The sequence below is a fragment of the Mus caroli genome, unplaced genomic scaffold (genome assembly GCF_978045245.1).
Source record: "Mus caroli unplaced genomic scaffold, Mus_caroli_1 scaffold_8, whole genome shotgun sequence".
Lineage (NCBI taxonomy): Eukaryota > Metazoa > Chordata > Mammalia > Rodentia > Muridae > Mus > Mus caroli.
In genome coordinates, this window is record NW_028227263.1 from 34,753,156 (window position 1) to 34,770,589 (window position 17,434).

Below are 17,434 nucleotides of genomic sequence, written 5' to 3' on the forward strand. Positions count from 1 at the left end.
TATCCCTTGTTTACAAGCAATGACGCATTCTGCCTGCATCTCGCTATGTAACCCTGACTGACATGGGCTCTGTGTACAGGCTGGCCTTGAACCCACAAAGATCTGCCTGCTTCTGCCTCCTACGAGTCAGGACTAAAGGTGTGAGCCACCACACCTACCGGTTTTAGGTTTGTCACCAGTGTTGTTAGGTTTATGGTGGTGTTGTTTTAGACTCGGTCTCATTCGATAGCCCAGTCACGGGCCTGAGACTCAATGAGCTCCTCCTGGCCAGCCTCCCAAGTGCTGAGATTACAAGCATGAGCGACCACCCTGACTGAGGTGTCCCAAATAGAAGAAAACTGGAGAGCTACAGCAATGAAACTCAAGAAGCTACAGTTATGGGGAAAGCTGGGGGAGGGGTGGAGGTGAACGTGATTATATTTCATTGTATACATCTATGAAACACTCAAGAATAAAGAAAAATTAAACATTAGAGTATATTGTAGAAAGATTGTGGAAAGTAAAATTTTTTAAAGGTTTGTTTGTTTGTTTGTTTGTTTTATGTATGTGAGTGCCCTGTAGCTGTACAGATAGTCGTTAGCCTTCATGTGGTTGTTGGGAATTGAATTTTAGGACCTCTGCTCACTCCGGCCAACCCCTCTCACTCTGGGCAGCGCTGCTCGCTCAGTTCCTGCTCACTCTGGCCCAAAGATTTATTTATTATTATACATAAGTACACTGTAGCTGTCTTCTGACATACCAGAAGAGGGCGTCAGATCTCGTTACGGGTGGTTGTGAGCCACCATATGGTTGCTGGAATTGATTTCAGGACCTTCGGAAGAGTAGTCAGTGCTTTTACCCTCTGAGCAATCTCGCCAGCCTGGGGAAGTAATTTTTTTAAGTGGATCTGTTTATAAATATTCTAGTTATTTTATAAAGTTTGTTGGGGGCTGTGGAGATGGCTCAGTGGTTGAGCACATGTTGATGTTATTGCAGAGGATCCAGGTTTGGATCCCATCACTCATATGGGGTGGTTCACAACTGCCTGTTACTAAAAATCCAGGGGATCCAACACCTGCCTTCTTTCGGCATACGTGGGTACCTGCATGCACATGATACATGTGAACTGCTGCAAGCTCGCACACACACACATGCACACACACACCAAAATAAATACTTTAAAAATAAAATTTATTAACATTTAATATGCAGATTCAATACTCTGAGACAAAACGAATCCTTATCTTCCTTTGCATCAATAAGGCTTTCTCGGCTATCAATGTTATCTTAGTAATAACTATCAAAAAAGTAATTGGCATAGAAGAAGGAGGATCTTGTTTCATCTTTTATGAAATGAGGCATTTAAAACCTGAAGAAACACCTCCATAGTGTAGAAGGCCTTTAATTCCAGCACTTGGGAGGCAGAGGCAGAGTCATTTCTGTACATTCAAAGCTAGCCTGGTCTACATTGTAAGTTCCAGGATAGCCAAAGCAACATGCTGAAACTCTGCCTCAAAAGTCTTGGTCCAGGAGATAAATAAATAAACTAGAAAGATAGTTGGCAAAATTTGGACTTGGACTATGTACTGATGACTGCGTTCAGTTTGCTCAGCTTTGAAGCCTGTACTGTGGTTGATGACAAATGTCCTGCTCCTATAAAAGATGTACTGGCATACTTAAAAACCAGGAGAGAGGATGCAAATGTAAATTGTTTATACTTAAAGAAAAGAGAGCTTACAATAATACAAAATGAGAGCGTTCTGTTATAAAGGAGGGGTTTGGGGCATTACTATTCCAATTTTTTGGGGTGTTCTTTCAAAATTATAGCAAAACTAATTCTCCCTAAGACTGGGGAGTTGGCTCAGTCAGCAAAGCACTTGCTGAATAAACATGAAAACCTGTGTTTTGATCTTCAGCAGTCACGGAAAAAAGCTGGGCTGGATGTGTTCACACACGACGGCCACCCCAAGGCTGGGAGTTGAGGATGGGGTGGGGAGAAGAGGATCCAGCCATTTCGATTTGCATGATGGCTAGGAATGTTGAACATTTCTTTAAGTGCTTCTTGACCATTTGAAATTCTTCTGTTGCGAATTCTCTGTTTAGATATCTATCCCCTTTCTAATTGAATTATTTATTTCTAATTTCTTGAGTTCTTTACATATTTTGGATATTAGCCCTCTGTCAGATGTGGAGTTGATGAAGATCTTTTCCTATTCTGGGAGCTGCTGCTTTGTGGTATTGATAGTGTTCTTTGCCTTACAGAAACTTTTGGGTGTCATGAGGTCTCATTTATTTACTGCTGATTATAGTGCCTCCACTGTAGGTGGTCTGTTCAGGAAGTTGTCTCCTATGCCAATGTGTTCAAGGCTATTCCCCACTTTCTCTCTATCAAGTTCAGTGGTTTTACAATGAGGACCATGATTCACTTGGACTTGAGTTTTGTGCAAGATGATCTATTTGCATCCTTCTACATGCAAGACGTCCAGTTAGACTAGCACTTTGTTGAAGATGCTTTCTTTTTTTTCCATTATATAATTCTGGCTTCTTTATCAAAAATCAGGTGTCCACAGGTGTGTGGATTTATGTCTGGGTCTTCAGTTTGATTCCATTGGTCAACCTCTGTGTTTTTACGCCAATACCATGTGCTCTTTGTTACTATAGCTCTGTAGTACAGCTTGAAATTAGGGACAGTGATACCTCTGGAAGTCATTCTGTTGTTGTTTGTTTGTTTGTTTGTTTTTCAATATGAAGTTGTGTATTGTTTTCTCAAGGTATGTAAAGAATTGTGCTGGATGGAGCCTGACATAATTGTCATCACAGAGGCTTCATCAAGCAACTGATGGGAGCAGATGCAGAGACCTATAGCCAAATATTAGGCAGAGTTAAAAAAGAATCATGCCAAGGAGAGGAAGAAGGATTTTGGGAGCCAGTAGGGTCAAAGATACCACAAGAAAACCCACAGAATCAATTCACCTGGGTTTATGGGGCTCACAGAGACTAAACTGACAGCCAGGGAGCCTACATGAGTCTGACTAGGCCTTCTGCATATACGTTATGATTGTGTAGCCTGGTGTTCTTGTGGGACACTTAACAGTAGGAGCAGGGGCTGTCTTTGACGTTTTGAATGCTTTTAGGACCCTTTTTCTCCTACTGGGCTGCCTGCTCTAGTTTAATACGAGAGGAGGTAGCAACCTCTTTGCAACTTGATATGCATGTTTGGTTGATATCCCTGGGAGGCCTGTTCTTTTCTGAAGGGAAGCAGAGGAAGGGTGAATCTGGGGGAAAGGAAGGTGGGGTAGGGACTTAGGAGGAAAGAAGGGAGGAAAGACATGGTCAGGATGCAATAAATGAAAATAATTTTTAAAGACACACACAGAAATTTAAGCTATCCTAGAGAAACTTCTTGAAACTTGCTAAAATGAAATTCTACCTAGAAGCCGCATGTGTCCGATAAAGAACATCAGCGTTGATTTGAACAACATGGGGACAGTGGCTCCTGACTCTCCTGCCTGAGAGGCAGCTCCTTTGCCCTCTTCCCCATTCATCTTCTTCTCACTGACTCCCTTCTCCACCTCCTCTGACTTGTGGGCTCCACCTTACTCTCATCTTCTCTTAATACTTATGTAAATATGTTGATTATGCAGATATTTATGCAGAGAACTCCCGACTCTTCTATTATTTTTGGTCTAAGATGTTCAGAAATGTTCTCCAACCTTCCAGGGCAGGAAAGTCAGACCTATGTCTGCTTAGAGCTTGAAGTCCATTCCTACCCTGAACGATATGAATTCATCATGCTCATCTCTGCCACCTCAGTTTACCCCTGAAAAATACTTTTTAGTGCTGGGATAGAGGACTATTGTCCCATGCAAGAAAAAGGCATGGCATTAGTTCCTGATGGCTGCTATGACAAAGCACTGTGATATAAAAAATGTATTCTCCCTCAGTTCTGGTAGTCAATAATGAAAATTTTTGTTTAAGTAGGCTAAAGTCAAGGATTAGCAGTGCTCTCTTACTCTAGGGAGAACAAATGTTTTTTCAGCTTCTAGCATCCATGTACGTGTGTCTTGACTTGTGGCTTCTTCTTTCATCTTCACTTTGTGTCAAACTGCTTCCAACATCTTGTTGCCTTCTCTTTCATCTTCTCATCTCCCTCTGCTCTCTCTTCTAAAGAAATTCCTGGTTGTATTTAGGGCCTCTGCATCTCCCATGTTTAACTAAATCACACCTTTAAAGCCCTCTGCCATGCGAGGTAACAGGTTCTGGGGATTTGTGAACCGTTCTGTGTCTACCACAGAGAAACTGGCTACTGGGCAGCTTTTGTTTGTTACTCTCATTCTTAGAATTAAATCATCAACTATTGTTTTTAATTGTGGGGGTGAGGGAGGCACTGAATCCTTATCCTGGAGCCTGATGTGGATGCTGGGCACTGTCTTAGTCAGGGTTTTACTGCTGTGAACAGACACCACGACCAAGGCAACTCTTATAAGGACAACATTTAATTGGGGCTGGCTTACAGGTTCAGAAGTTTAGTCCATTATCATCAAGGCGGGAACATGGCAGCATCCAGGCAGGCATGGTGCAGAAGGAGATGAGAGTTCTACATCTTCATCTGAAGGCTGCTAATGGACAACTTGCTTCCAGACAGCTAGGATGATGGTCTTAAAACCCTCACCTACGGTGACACATCTACTCCAACAAGGTCATACCTCCTAATAGTGCCACTCCCTGGACTGAGCATATACAAACCATCACAGAAACCAAACTCAAATCCTCTGGGGGGCGGGGGGTATCTAAGACGGCTGTTAACCTCTGAATCTAGAGTATGAGCTAACTTTGATTATGTTGCAACACAGTGGTTTGGGCACAAACCTGTTTCTTGGACACTGCCTTCCTTTAGCTGCGCTGCTCTCTGCTGCCCCCTGCCTGTTGGCGAGCTTTGCCTGCATGGCTTAGTTCTTACAGATCATTGAATTGAACATGGAGGATAAGGGTTGGGGTAAGAGGGTAACAGAAATATCCTCCTGCTTTTGCCAAGCCTGTATCTGGGGAGGGCTGAGGGCTCCCTGGCAGCCCTCATCAGTGTCTAACCGCATACATAAATCAAACAGGACCTGGGCCACAGCGCTCCTGGGGAGTGAAATGGAACAGAGAATGGTGGTTCATCTTTAGGTTGATCCCAAAATATATGGGAATAAAGGCTTTAGGGTGATGTATTTCTCTTTAATGCTGTCTCATCTGTCATCCTGGTGGTTTAACCTCTGGGTTTGGGTTTGGATTTTTTTTTTCTGTCAGACCCACATTATTTCTGCAAACTTGACACCAGATGCTGCCAGGGAGACAGAGCTGAAGCGATAAAAATCTATTTAACAGATTTAGTGAGGCAAATACAAACTAATTAACAATTTTAGAATTGGGATTAAACACTAATTCTTTTAAACCATAAAAACTGAGATGAACAAAAGGAAAAGAATGTTCTCCCTCTGAATAACTCAAAGGAGCCATCTGTTTGTCATTGAGAAAATGGTCCGATTGATGGATTTTGAACAAATTCTGACATCCTTTCTTTCTGGGCTTGAATGGGTTATGGACAGTTATCCTGGAAAGAAAGCACATGACTTCCTGCCTAATGTGTGGATCTGGGCTTCCCTGGAGCTCCAGAAGTCATCTATTTATGCACTGACTCAGAAAGGAGAAGGCAAAGGATAGAATGATGTGTGTGATTCTGCTTGGACAGCACGCTGCAGACGTAGGGAAGGAAAGGTGGCCTGGTGTCCCTCTGACCTCACCTTGCTGTCTGTCACCATTGCTATGAAAGATTAAAAACTGAACCTGCCACTCTCCCATCTCGGTTTGTTGAGGCACTGCCTGGTTTTGGAATGCAAGTTCTAGAGTAATCACATGCTGTGATTTGAATCTTAAATGTGCCCCCTCCAAAAAAGCCATGTGCTAATGGCATGGCTGGGTCATCAACCTGTAGTACTAGTGGGAGGTAATGGAACCTATAAGAGGAGATGACCTCTCTAGAGTCCACTCTTTTTTTTTTTTTTTTTTTTAGATATTTACTTTATTTGCATTTCAAATGTTGTTCCCTTTCCTGATTTCCCCTCCAAAAATCTCCTATCCACTCTACCCCCCCACGCCCACCCCCGTTCACCAACCCACCCACTCCCGCTTCCTGGCCCTGGCATTCTCCTATACTGGGACATAGAACCTTCACAGGACCAAAGTCCTCTCCTCCCATTGATGACTGACTAGGCCATCCTCTGCTACATATGCAGCTAGAGCCATGAGTCCTACCATGTGTACTCTTTGGTTGGTGATTTAATCCCAGGGAGCTCTGGGTGTACTGGTTAGTTCATATTGTTCCTCCTATTGGACTGCAAACCCCTTCAGCTCCTTGGGTACTTTCTCTAGCTCCTTCATTGGGGACCCTGTGCTCCATCCAATTGATGGCTGTCAGCATCCACTTCTGTATTTGTCAGGCACTGGTAGAGCCTCTAGAGTCCACTCTTAACTGATCTTAGGACTTGGTCCCTCCACATCTCTTTGCTTCCTGCCCATCAAGTTATAAGCAGCTCTGCTAGTTACAGCCCCAGCCACACTGTTCTGGTGTTCTGTCTGAGTTATAGGCTCAATGTAAAAGGACCAACAACCAAGAACTCTCAAACCAGAACTGAAGTAAGTCTTCGCTGAACAATGGGGACAATTGTGCTGGGGTGGGGAAGTGTCCACACACATGTGTGTATGTGCAAGGCAGAAGTCGACTCCAGATATCATTCCTCAAGCACTGGCCACTTTTCTTTTAACATGAATGTGTCTGTGTCTGTGTAAGCAAATGCCATATGTGTGTGGATGCTCATGGAGGCCAAAATAGAGTACAGGAGCCAGAGTTACAGGTGGGTGTGAACTGTCTGGTGTGGGTGCTAGGAACTAAATGTAGGTCATCTGCAAAAGCATTAAGCATGATCTAACCACTGAGTCCTCTCTCAAAACCCCACTTTTCCTTCTTTTTAGATTGGGTCTCTCAGTAGCCTGGAACTTGCCCAGTAGTTTATGCTTGTCAACCCCAGGGGTCTGTTGGTTTCCATCCCTCTGCTGGGATTCCAAGCACATATGCCACCATAGCTGGCTTTTTTAGCTCCTAGGAATATTATAAGCCATTTGACTTGGTGGTTTTGCTATGCCTTGTAACAGGTAGATATTCATAGCATACCAACTAAATTACCATTTGTTGAACATCAAGCATGTGTCAGACTGAATGATCCCATCAAGAAATTATGAAGTAGATATTATTATGGTCTGTATTTTGCAAATAAGAAAACAATATCTTTGAGAAATGTAATAATTTGTCTGAGGTCAGGGAGCTACTAAATGACAAGACAGAGTTAAGCCCCTGGGCTGTTTAATTGCACAGCTGATTTCTAATTCTGCACATACCCTGCTGATACTATATATATATGCTCACATTTGTTCATTTACATCGCTCTTGATCCTAAAATATATTTGAAATTATGAAAATGTAATGAATAGACTCAAGAGTAAGGGTAGAGGGACTGGAAAGATGGCTCAGCAGTTAAGAGCACACATTACTCTTCAAAAGGACTCAAGTTCATTTCCCAGAGCCAATCTCAAATGGCTCACAATCACCTGAAACTCAAGCTCCAAGGGATGTGATGCCCCCTTCTGGCTTCTGAGGGTACCTGCACTCATGTGCACATACTCACACAAAGATACATGCATATACACATAATTTAAAGATAAAATCTTTAGGGAGTGGAGGTAGACAGGTCAATTATGACATGCACAAGGTTGAGAGCAGCCCTGGGGCAGGGCTCAGATGAAGTACCCACTAGGGTTTGGTACTTGGACTCTTGAAGCTGGCAGGGCTATGGAGGACTGCACCTAGGAATTGAGAGAAACTCTACCTTGAGTTGGAAGAGTTGTTGGCAAACTGGCCAAAGATGGCAAAGTGTGATATGCAAGTGAGCTAGCCTGTCACCAAGACTTTGGGGTTGAGTTCAGGGATGCCACCTCAGAAAAATGCCTCCACAGAGAGCTATGGCTATGTCACACTGGACCCCAAGGGATCCCAGGTAGGTCAGTATTCAGAGGCCACAAATAAGATACTATTGACAACAAGAATGTTTCCTTGGATTCAGGCAGTACCACTGCCAATCACAGAGAAATAAAGTTTTTTTCATCGGCCTGTCAATGGCAAGCAGGAATACAGGTTCCTGAGGCTTCTTTGGACAGTTTCCTGGTCACACTTCCTTCCTTACTCCAAAAAGATCCTTTGTTACTGAAAAATCTATACACTTCTCCTGAGCCAGAAATATCTGAAGTTCCTCTGGTTATAAACACACATGTAATCAAAGAAATAGCACAAGTTTCAGACTAGGGTTTCCAATCTATATGGACAATATGTTACCTGATTCCCCTACATGAGCCCTCAGCCCTGTGGCTAGCCCTCAGCAGGGCAGCCAACAGTTGCCATAAGAAAGATGTGACAGCTTAAAGCTATGGCAAGACAATAGCTGAATAGCAGAAGTCAAATGAGTATTCGAGTTGCCTCAGTTTCCCCAGTAAGTCTGAGAAGAAGTCAACTTTGAGAAGGAGGAGGAACTGGTCAGTCATTCTCCAACAGTTTGCCTGTCACCTCCATCCCCTACCCCATAGCAAGCAGGCAGCTACGTCAACAGCCCTTCACGCCCACATCTCTCAGACCGGGGCATGTAGACCTCCTCTCTTAATTCATAAACATGGTTTTTTGTTAAACTTATCTTTGTATGTGGTACATGTGTTTGTATTCAATATGTGAATGTGGGCATGTGCATATACCTGCACTTTGTATGTGTGAATACAGACATGCATGTGTGTGTGGCAGTCAGAGGACAACCTCCTCGGGTGTCAGACTCCAGTGACTACCTTATTAGTGAGGCAAGATCTCTTTGTTGTTGTTTTTTTATGTTGTGTGCTTCAGCCTGCTAGCCTGGGGATTCTCCTGTCTCCTGATTCCCATTTCCCCACCGAAGCGCCGGGATTGCAGACACTTGTACAATCACGCCTGGCTTTTTATACAGATTCCAAATATTCAAACTCAGTTCCTCCTGCTTCTGTGCCAAGAGCTTTCTCCCGATGAGCCATCTCCCTGGCACCACCTTGCGAGCTTCTGACAGAGTTCTTTTTTCATTTGTGTTTTTATTTTAATGAAATTCTAAATCGAATCAATACAATTATCTTCTGGACCAACTGCATGACTGACTTGGACACAGAATTTCTATTCCACGTGTGGGATGTGAATTGTTGGAGGAGTTATAATCAGTGCCCACCTGCTGTTAGCTCTAGTCCTCTGAGCTGATGGCTCTTCGGGCTTGCTTACAACAACACTGGGGCCCAACAGAACTCTGTTGTAACTGCCACAGCTAAGTAGTAATGCAGAATAAATGAGATGGACTTTACCAACAGTGTGTTCACCACCAAGGGAAGGACAAATGGCCTCACAGTGCCCTGCAGCTGCTCAAAGTAGAGGAAAATGACCGACGCGCTGAGTCACTGTGTGGCACTCTCCATGTTCAGCAAATCACAGCCAAGTCACATGTCTTTGCTTCAGCCTCGGTCTCCACGGCACTCTAAGACTTGGCTTTAGCAAACATCACCGTTATGTTAAACAAAGATTAACCTGAATTTTATTGACTCTGTGGATTTTTAAAAATTTTATACATTTATAAAGTTTATCTCAGTGTAATGTCTACGGTGGTGTTTGTACTTCCATGTGTATATTTGTTTTAGTTTTAAGGAGATTATAGTTGCTTTAACATCTGCATGTTTCTAAGTTAATTGTAATAACAAACAAATTTGTCAGTGTTTTCCCTCTACTGTGCTCTATCCGGTCCGTCATTTAGGCTTGAAGCATTACAGCTTTGTGGACGTGACATCATCAGTTCCTGTAACAGTGGAGTTTGTCATCTATTGGTCAGTGGGTGTGGCTAGCATACTTTCTAATGTGAACTAAGTGCTTTCGTTTTTATCATTATGGAGACAAGGCTAGCTTCAAAGTTGCTACCGAGCCATGGATGACTTTGAACCTCTTATCTTCCCGCCTCTGTCTAACGAGTGCTGGGATTACAGGTATGCAGCCTCAGACCTGACTTATGGCACACTGAGGTTTGAAGTCAGAGATTCCTTTTTTTATTTAAAGATTTATTTATTTTTCACATGTAAGTACACTGTAGTTGTCTTCAGATACCCCAGAAGAGGGCATCAGATCTCATTATGGATGGTTGTGAGCCATCATGTGATTGCTGGGATTTGAGCTCAGGACCTTTGGAAGAGCAGTCAGTACTCTTAACCACTGAGCCATCTCTCCAGCTGAAGCCAGCTCAGCAAGCACTCTGCCAACAGTGAGTTCCATCCTCAGCTTCTTTTTTATTCCATGACCTCTTTTGTCCATCATCCATTTTCCCTGATAAGTGCTTAAAGAGCCAACAGCTTGAAAGGGAAATGATTCATCTGACCATGTTAGCTATCCTATCCAGAAATAGAACAGAATTCTGGAAGCTCCCATGGTAAGTCCCTGAAGATGAGAGTTTGTCTGGACAAGGCAAAGCAGAGCTGCATCATCACCAGATCTAATGAGTTAGATCCAGCTATGAGAATGGCTCCTCTCCGGGTTTCTCCATCCCTGTGAGATGTAAAACCATGCCAGGAAGTTTGGTAAGGTAAAACAGGTTGAGACCTGGAGACTTGGTAGGCACATGCCTGTGGCTTAGGCGACTCCCAGCTCCTTGCCAGACTCCTGACTTGGAACATGTGCCATGCTCCTCACATAAAAGAAATGTGACCTATGGTCACATAGGCCCAAAACAGAGTTCTCCATGCTAATGAGGTACCTAGAGGCCCAGAGGGCTTAGCCAACACGCTTCCTTTCCAGACATTCCTCCCTGCAAAAGGTATTTAATCTCAGGCCTACCCTGAGAAGTGGGTATGGTACATTATGCAACCATTTTCTGCCATGAACAACCAATAAACTGTTTAGAACCATAGACAGTCTTTTTCATAAGATTCACTGTGGGGAGCCATGAAGAAGACTTTTGACTACAGATCAGCAGCTTAGTTCACCAATAGAAGGCCTCTCTGCACTCCCAGCCACAACTGCCACCAAGCCTGACTCTGCCAAGCTAAGGAAAATCACTGCTGGGACAAGCCAGAGCTCCCCTTTCCCCAGCCCCAGACTAGGTGCTGTCCCCAGCCCACAAGCCCTGGCTCCATTCTCTACTCTTCCACTACTCCAGGATGCTCCTGAGTGTCTAAGAGTCTGAGAACCCCATGACCTCAGCCTCGTTGCCGGCTAGGGGACCCCTAAACAAGTTCTGCCTCCTAGCTTTGCCCTAGTCATTAATCCACCAGCTATGCTCTAGGTTAGCAGGCAACCCTAATTAAACTCAGTGGGTCACAAACAAAAAGGCATGAAGGTAGGAGGGACACTTGGGAAGAAGGGCTCCATTAAGATAAGGGAGTGGGTAAGAGGAAGGAGTAGGGGTGAGAATCACTAAAATTCACTCTATACATATATGATACTGTCAAAAAATACCAAGGAGATTTTCAAAAAAGCACAAGGTTTCTGTATTAAATGCATGAGTATTTCCCAAGTCCACAAGAAGATACATTCTTCCCGGCTTTGTTAAGCTCATGGTCCTCTGATCTATCATTTATTCTCAGTGCTATGAAGATATGAGCTACTGCTCAGTCATACTGCAAACACAGTACAAGGCTGATGCCAGGGGTAACAGGCCTGCAGGGGAAGGCAAGAAAGGCTGTGTCACGGTGACAACAGCGCTGAGCTAAACAGCACTCACACCTCTGCTGTAGCCTGTTGAAGCTGCTGTAAGCTTTGCTAGGTCAACCATCAGCTCTGCTCAGCGTTAATTCCGGATGACGGCCGAGGGGCCAGAGGATAAAGCGACTGGTAAAGGGCCATCCATCCTGTGGATGTGGGTCAAATGCTGGCCCATTTAACTGGTTTGCTGCTGGACACTTTTACTGTAACACATTTGTCAAGCAACAGTCTGGAACAGGTAATGGAGGGAAATCGCCAAGGAAGAATACTATTATGTATCTATCCACACATAAAGAGGCCATTTCCAGACCTTGGCCATTGGCCCACACTAACACAGCTCTGCCAATGTGACAATCACAAATTCTATTAAATGAAAAACTCACCATAATGTCAACTATTAATACTCTCTCATATTAATAGGTAGCATGAGTCTCATGTAAGGGAATCTACCCACATCACAGGCTTCACTTCACAGCTCTCTCTAGTTTTTTATTATTATTTAATATTTTCAGCGTCCTTTCACCGCTCTGTCCTCTGCCTGTGAGACACCCTCAGTCCTCAAGGTGAGATCTAGAGGAACAACCATGTGTGTGGTACACAGGAAAGTAGCCCAGTCAGGAGTCTGGAGTCCTCTTCTCTCACCTAATGGAGTAAGAGGTAATGAACACAGAAGATGTCCCTGCTGAAATATCACATTCTTTCTTTCCTCCAGATCTCAACTTAGGTGCCATTTATATCAGGAAGCTGTCTCTACCTGTCTGCTCCATCTCAGCAAAAAACAGTAAGATTCCTTCCAGTAAGATTCCTCGACACCCACAATTGCCCTCTGTGGGCTCCTTTCACAGAGTCCCTACCAAAGCATAGAAAGGATACAATAAATGTTCTGAGAAGGGATGAATGAGTAGATGGATTATCGTGTGAATGGATGAACTGATGGGTAGATGAGAGAATGGGGAAGTGACGGATGGATGGGTGGGTGGGCGAATGACAGGTGAGTAGGTGGGTGGTGGATGGTTAGATGAATGGACTGGATACATGGATGGATGCATATTTGGATGGGTGGTTAGATGGATGGACACATGATGGATTCTCCCTGGCTTTTTAAAAAGAAGAAAGTTCTGGAGAAGAAAAGAACATTCTCCAATATGTTGCTTTACGGGAGGACTCTCCACAAGATGGCGCCCCTAGGTTTCTTAATTTATGGTTTCTTCAGAATTTCTCACATCTCAAGCTGTTTTAGCTAGTTTACATATTAACAGCTAACATCATTTTCACAACACACCATCCATATGTCATGTTCAATCACATTTCTCACCATTTCAAAAAAAAAATACTTTCCCCCAGGACATCAAGTTATGATCAAGAGCCAGCAAGATGGCTCAGCATCCAGTCCTGGTGGCAGATACCTTTAGTCCCAGGACTTGGAAGACAGAGGCAGGAGGCTCTCTGTAAGTTCAAAGCTAGTTTAGTCTACATAGTGAGCTCCAGAACAAGGTGAGCTGCATAGGGAGACTGTCAAGAAAATGGCCCAGCATGTAAACATAGTTGTCATCAGATGAGCTGAGTTAGATTCTCAGATGGAAAGAGAGAACCAAATAATGTCAACTCCTCCAGAAGCTGTGTCCTCTGACCTCTTCATACACACAGTAATGTGTGTGTGTGTGTGTGCGCGCGCGCGCGCGCGCGAGCATGTGTGTGTGTGCGCGCGCGCGCGCGCGAGCATGCGTGTGCGTGTACACACACTAAATATGTGTAACAGAAAGTATTGCTATAACAGACAACACTAAAGCATTACGTTGACCCTGGAGGGTGCTTCAGGCTTTGCCCAGTTGTTGTACAAGCAGGAAAAGACTATCGCTCCCTAGACAATATAGGGAATAAAGGCATTCTTTGGAAATCCATTCTCAACAACAGAGAGTCAGCAGAAAAGGGGAGATGCGCCTAAATCTAAAATAGCCATTAACCTCCAGACCCACAAGTTTCACCTGATAAAATAATAACCTCGAACATTCGTATGGGGCCTCATGCCAAACAGCAGTGCTACATAACAAAAATAGGTTGGAGACCAAGGAATGCTGCCAAGCACTTTAGATTTATTATCCTCATTTGACCCTCCTACCAAGCCTTGGAGAGAAGTCTTAATGCTTCCAATTCTGCAGCTAATAAAATGGATGGGATGTGCTTCTCCTAAAGCACCTGGCTGTTCGCGGTAGAGCTGTTTGGTCTCGGTTTGTGTTTATGCTCATTTACTGCCTATTACAGTCATTTTACTGCTTAGGGGGAAGTACTGGACCATAGTTGGGAGGGAGCTTATTTTAGTAGATTTTTAATTTTACTTCAGTGTATGTGTGGTGGTGGGAAAGTGTATGCCGTATGTCCAGGTGACTGAGAAGACAAAAGATCCCTTTGGGCTAAAGTTACAGACATGTGAGCCACCCAATGTGATGTTGTAAACCTAACTTAGGTCCTCTAGAGGAACACCCTATGCGTTTAACTGCTGAGCCATCTCTCCAGCCCCAGGAACGTGCTTCATTATATAACAACCTGTATTTATGTATGTCTGCACACACAGAGTCCTCGAGGCAGCCTTATTAGAAGAGCAGTAGCCAGGTGATGGTGCACACCTTTAATTCCAGCACTCAGGAGGCAGAAGAAGACTGATCTTTGTGAGTTTGAGAGACCTGGTCTCGAAAAACCAAAGAAAAGTAATACCATTCTCAAGTGGCCATATATACTAAATACCAGCCGGACACTCTCGTGGACCCTTCCTTTCATCCCTATTTCCATGAGGAAGATTCTTTTACACCCATATCAATGACAGGAAGATTACAGCTGGGAGAGACCTAGAAAACCACAGAAAACCCAAGGGATAGGATTGACATTCAAATCCAATACCACACATGTCTCTAAAGCTTTGGTTTTTCTGTGCTATACCATGGGATGCTGACAAAGGTCCCCTGCATCAGGGAACTCGGATATTCTGGGAAAGCATTCTGGAGCCAGCTCTCTGTTCTTTTTCCTCTTATCAAACAAAATACAATTCCCCAGATACGTCTCCAAGCTTTAGCACAACTCTATTCTTAGGCCAGAAATGCCCTTCCCTAAGGCAGCCTGGAGAGCTCCTACATACCTTTCAGAACCCAAAAATCTGTGCTTTCACCTACAGTGCCTTCCCTGGTCTCTCCTGTGTTGGTTTCTTTTCTGTTGCTGGAATAAAACACCATGGCCAAGACAATGTATAGAGGGAAATGTTTAGTTTGGCTCACAGTTCCAAAGGGTAAGAATCCATCTAGGTTCACGGGCATCCAGTAGCAGCAAGAAGCTGAGAGCTTACCCCTTCAATGGCAAGCAAGTCCCACCCACAGTGACACACTTCCTTCAGCAAGTCTGTACCACCCGAGACTCCACAAACAGCACCACCAAGTGGGGACCACGTGTTCAAATGCAAACCTCTGGGGGACATTTCTCATTCAAGCCTCCATATCTCCTCATCAAAAAAAAAAAAAAAAAAAAAAAAAACAGGTGTGATAGCCACAGTGCTGGCTTTGTTTTGTTTTGTTTTAATTATGGGATATTTCAGATGTAAAGTAGCACTAGTGTCAGTACTTCTCCTATGTGCCCAGGATTGAGACTGAATGGATGCTAGAATTATATCATATTTGTCAACCAGAGAGAGAGAGAGAGAGAGAGAGAGAGAGAGAGAGAGGAAGGAAGGAAAGAAGGAAGGAAGGAAGGAAGGAAGGAAGGAAGGAAGGAAGGAAGGAAGGAAGGAAGGAAGGAAGGAAGGAAGGAAGGAAAGAAAAGATGCAAATAAAGCTAAGATAGCACTAACCCTTCCTCTCCTTGATGATCACTCTCAATTGTAATATCTTCTTTATAGTCACACTTTTGTTACATTGTTACAAATGTAGGTAACAGGCTTATACAAAATTTATGTGTTATCTCATCATTCATATTTTTTGTGACAATTGGAGCAGGGGCTGTCTCAGTCTCTGTTGCCTGCCATTGGATCCCCTTTCCCTACTTGCACTGCCTGGTTGGGCCTCAGTGGGAGAGGATGTGTCTAGTTCTGCTGGAACTAGATGTGCCAGAGTGGGGTGGTCCCCTCAGAGACGGGGAGGAAGAAGGAGGGGATTTGTAAGGGTGGGACTAGGAAAAGAGGAGGGAAGGAGCTGTGACTAGGATATAAAGTGAATAAAAAATTAAAATTAAAAAATAAACAACAGTTCACACCATACAGTTAGGAAACAACTAGATGAAGGGCATTTGGGTTGTTTCTATTTTTCTCCACTCTTATTCACAGTACAATAATAAATATCTCAGTCTTGTGCATATCCTTGTGCACACATTTTTCTGACATGTTCTCTAATGGGAACAGCTGCTCAAAGGGCATGGGCATGATTAACTATCTTCTAGTCACCCTTCCCATGAGCACTCTCTACACTCATTCCAACTGTGGCTCCAGGGGCCGAGTCATATGAACTAATCAACAGGCTCCCTTGCCTTCTGCTTCCTCGAGTATTTGGCCAATGAAGACAATCAACAGGAAATGGGAAGAGGGAGGAAACTGGGAGCATGTTATTTATTTCCCTCGTTTCCTCTGTGTGGGATCGCAGCAGGCTAACTATGCAACTCCACTAATGGTCGCAGTCCCAGGCTGTCTCTCCCCCGTTACAGTCCTCTCTAGCTCCAGATCTCAGTAACTGTTTCCTCTGCTTTCATTTCAGCCTACAGCAGCTAGACCCCACCAGTACTCTTCCTTGGGTGTGCTTGCTAGGTCCATGTCAACATAGCACAAGCTAGCGTCCTTTTAGAGCAGTAGTTCTCAAGCTATGGGTCAAGACCCCTTTCGGGGTCCCATAGCAGATATCCTGCATATCAAATATTTACATTATGATTCATAATAGTAGCAAATTTACAGTTTACTGACAGGATCCTGGCTGAGATCAGTAGCATCAGCTTCACAGTCTTTGCAGCTTGCTCCTTTAGTGACTTTTCTTTTTCAGGATTATTTTGCCATTTTTAATTATGTATATGTCTAGGTCTGGGTCTATGCACACGCGTGCTGGTGCCCATGCAGCACTGGAGTTACAGGCAGTTTTGACCTACCTGCCATGGAGGCTGGGACTCAAATTTAGGTGGGTCCTCTGCAAGGTGAGTATCTAGTCTTAACCACCGAGCCATCTCTCCAGTCCCTGCTTTCTGGGGCTGAGACAAAATATCTGACAAGAGGCAACTTAAAGGGAAGGTTCCTTTCTGCTTACCATACATGGGGATACAGTCCACTGCCGTGGGGAAGGTATGACAGCAGTGCAGGAAGCATCCTGCCTCCATCAGTAGGCAGAGACAGATGCATGCTGGGACTATTCTCCTCCCTTTTGCACAGTTAAGGCTCCTGTCCCATAGAATGGTTTCCCCCATGTTCAGAGTAGGTTTTCCTATCTCAGTTAACCGACTGTAGAAGGTCCCTCACAGACATGTACAGAGGCTTACACGGCCCATTATAGGTTCGTATATTTGAATGTTTGGTTCCCAGCTGGTGGACTATGTAGGAAGGATTAAGAGGCATGGCCTTGTTGGAAAAGGTATATCCCAGCTGGTGGGCCTTAAGGCTTCAAA